The following is a 4,080-nucleotide window of genomic DNA, read 5'->3' as shown; positions in this document are numbered from 1 at the left end:
GGTCCAGCATTCCTGGAATCTTCTGATTCGGCTTGCAGGATAGTCGATGTCCCCTTTTTGTTTTGATGGGGGCTGTGTTATGTGGATTTTTGTATATGTTTAGTGGCGATGTAGTTTCCGCCTTTGTTGATCCAATTTGTATGAACTAATTATGACTTAACCATTTATATGAATTGTGTTATTCAGGAAATTGTGAATCAGGTTAAGTTATCATTCGATAACGATAAGTTGATTTTCCGCATTTGAGTTACTTAAAGTGATGTCCCGGAAAAGGAAGGTTTTAAAAGGAAACAATTCTATATCACCATTTCAAAAAAAAAAAATTACCCATTTTTCCGCCATGTTTTTGAGAAGTATTTTTCGGGGCGTTACTTCACTATAGTGGGATAGACGTGCATGGTGGCCTTTAACGCACGGGTCGTGACTCAGCCAGTAAGTATTATTTCGTGTCATATATAATTGTTGCAAGCTACGATAACAACAACAACTATACCATATAGGTTAGGGGTGTGGTTTCCCAATTCACCAATCAAACTGGCCAATACAATATGATTTTAATACCACTATTAAAAAATAACAAGTTTAATGAGATAAACAAGACAATAGCTCCATCCATCATATGCACCAAATAAGCTTTAAAATTTTAGTATAAGCTTGTAAATGATGTAGTTCTTGTCATGTGAGACTTTATCTTTATGGGCAAAGTTGCTGACAAAGAAGAAAAAGGAGAATTATATTGCGGCTAGAACATAAACTGAATTTGCATCCTTTCAACTAATGGATGAGGATTATGATACGTGATACAAACCATTTTTTAACGATTATGAAGATATTAGACTCTCTAATATCAGAGAACATCTGAACTTAAGCTAGAACCATCACCTAAAACCAAAATATACATTTATATGAATTATCATGGTAGAACTTTTCATTCCTAGTGATTTTGTGGCTTACAATATGACACATGATTGAGTCGTTAAACAGTCTTTTTTTGTACTACCAATAATATTTTTTCACCTTTTTGGGTAATGAACTAATGTCTTTCAAGGTTTGTGAATGTTCATCCCAACAAACATCGCTACCAGGAATTGAACTAACGATCTTGGGGATCTAATGAAGCCTTTACACTAATAATTAAGCATACAATTCATATTTATAACATATAAATAATAATTAAGCATATAATTCATATTGATATCATAACATATGATTAATAATTAAGCATGCAATTTTTGTATTGTTGGAAATTAACTAATTAACCAAATAGGAAAAAATAATAACCAAATTGTCGCACATTTTATTGATTATGGGTCGGATGCTCTCAAAAAAGTCCTCAACAGAGTCGTCAGCTGTCGCGCCCCAATTTTCGGCTGCACGACTTATTTAGAGTCACCACTTCATTTTATAGTTAAAAATGTAGAAAAATATTTTAAGTCCAATTACCTTGGGCTTTCGAATTTTTGATATCCAGGTTTGAGAGTCGGTTATAAAGTAGGGAATGTATTAGCATCCTACCGCCCGCCTTAGGCGGTACCGTTTACTAAAATATATGACTTTATTATTCCTTTATATTATTAAATTTTCTGGTTAATTAATTAATTATGAAAATGAACAAATTTATTTATTTTTATTATTGTGCCTCACAAGATTGATCTTAGTCATACGTATCTCTATTAGGGGAATTAAAGCTTACATAGTTCTTTAAGTAGAAACAAGTTTATTGATTGGATGTATTTTAATTAAGGAGAATATATTTTTTAGTCGAAAATGTTTGTTTTGCATGTTTATTTATTGGTAAAAAAAAGTTTTTTATTTGGTTAATTTTATTTATTTATTTAATTAAGAAAATAGAATTTAATCAATTTTGAGAAGAAAGAGGCATCCGGGACAACATTCTCTTCAACTTTGATTAACTCTCAAAATCATATCATAAGCATTTATAATTAATATTAAGTATATGTATTCGTACAAAAATAAATTTTTTACAAATGATAATTTTAATTACAATAAAAAAATATGGTTATTTGGTTAGAAAAATTTCTATTTGAATACAAAAAAAGTTTGTTGAGGGTTAACTATATTAAATGAATTTTTTGATTCTTTTTTTGGTTATTACTATGTGTTCATAAAATGATTTTTGTTACCACTTTGTTAGGTTAAAAAAATCTTGTTAATTAATCGCTAAAAAAGATCATTTTGTTATTAGTTATTTATTCCATAAAAAATATTTATTTATTTTTATTTATGTGATCGAATCTTTGTTTGATAGTAAAAAAATTACATTTTTATTTGCTAAATGATGTTGATTTTATAACATAGAAACATAACACAAAAAGAGAGGAAAAATAAAACCCGATGAGAGCAATGATCCAGTGAAAACAAATGCATATGTGAAAGTCATATGTCTACTCCTTAATAACTTGAAAATGATGCAGTGTTGAGTGAGACACGTGTCGTTGTGGTACTGGTTGAAAGAAAGGGTGCACCGAGCTAGTTGTAGGCGCGTCCACATGGAATAATGCACTAGAAGAATGAGGAGGGTAGATTCAGTGCAGTTGGGTGCAGTGTAATTGGGACGTGTTTCATCTTGTGATTGGACAGAGTGAAGTCAACGTGATGGCAAGAAAAAGTATGCACAATCCATGGTTCTGGATTGCTGTCAAAACGAATGCGTGGAGCCAAAAATGCTATCATCCACAATGGACCCCTAAGCTTTGCACTTTCTCTCTCCAACATGTTTTATCAAATAAAAGACATTCTCACATTGTGTTTCAATATTTGTAGTGTTTCCGATGTATTTACAGTGTATCATTTTGTGGAATTGCTTTCTTTTAGATATTTTTTTGGAATTGTTGGGAATGGATGAAACTTTTTTTGAGAATGTTGGAATTGTTGAAAAAACCTCTTTCTCTAAACCTAGACTAGGCTATTTATAGGAAAAATTAACAATAACTTAACATAAACTAACTAATTTTCAACTCTCGATAAACATAATCACTTAATTTAAGAGATCCTAACCGAACTGATTTGACCATAATATTTTAGTGTTATTTTAATAATTTTTCGTTAACTTATTTTCAAATTCAAATTAGGTTGTTATTATATTTTACTTATTTAGTTATTTTAATTAATCCAAAAATCTTTATAAATAAATAGAAAAACATTTTTCCTCTTTTTTTCTCTCTTTTTAAGAAAAAGGATGTGGGCTCATAGACCCATTCGTAATTCAAAATTTTATTTTCTAAAAATCATTTTTTGTGAATTAATTTAATTTAGTTTTGAACTTTTGGTTAACCTAATCACTTAGATTTAGGAATCATAACAACCTTGATTTGTTTATTACTATTTTTGAATTTTCGGTTAACCCAATTACTTAGATTTAGGAACCTTAAGAACTTGATTTTTTTTTATTTTTAATTTTCAGTTAACCTAATCACTTAGATTTAATATCTTTATCAACATAGGTTTGATATTATTATTTAATATTATTTCTTTTTTACCTTTTTTATAAAATATTTTGGACTTTTTCTGGGCCGGACAAAAAATGGGTGTTCACAACGAGGAATTTTGATATATCTACTTTTTACTTTTCTTATTTATAAAGAATTTTATCTAGAAGGGTCATGATTATTTAACCGGGGTTGAACAACATACTATTGATCTTTTGGTCATATTGAAAATTTAATAATGTCTTACATCACTAGAATATTTTGAAACATGCATTAAAACAATATGGTTGGCTTTATGATTAATATTAGTAAAAAATTAAGGATCAATTTGTTAATGATGATAGAATATGATATGATGAAAGTATAATTTCTTACCCAATTCAATATTTAGCATGCACATAGGATTAATGACACATGAGGTGAAAATGAGAAGATAATATTTAGATACGAGAGAATAGGGAAAAAAACTATAGGGTCAAGCTAATTTCTAACAATTTCCCTTATGAGATAAAAAAATGAATATGATTTATATGGTAACAATATATTCATATCCTAAACGGCCAATCTATAATCTCCTTTATTTTATCCACCAAAATATACTTAAAATGCATCTTATATTATCTCTTAACAA

Source organism: Lupinus angustifolius, chromosome LG16, assembly GCF_001865875.1.
Source record: "Lupinus angustifolius cultivar Tanjil chromosome LG16, LupAngTanjil_v1.0, whole genome shotgun sequence".
Classification (NCBI taxonomy): Eukaryota; Viridiplantae; Streptophyta; class Magnoliopsida; order Fabales; family Fabaceae; genus Lupinus; species Lupinus angustifolius.
This window is presented reverse-complemented; position numbering follows the sequence as displayed.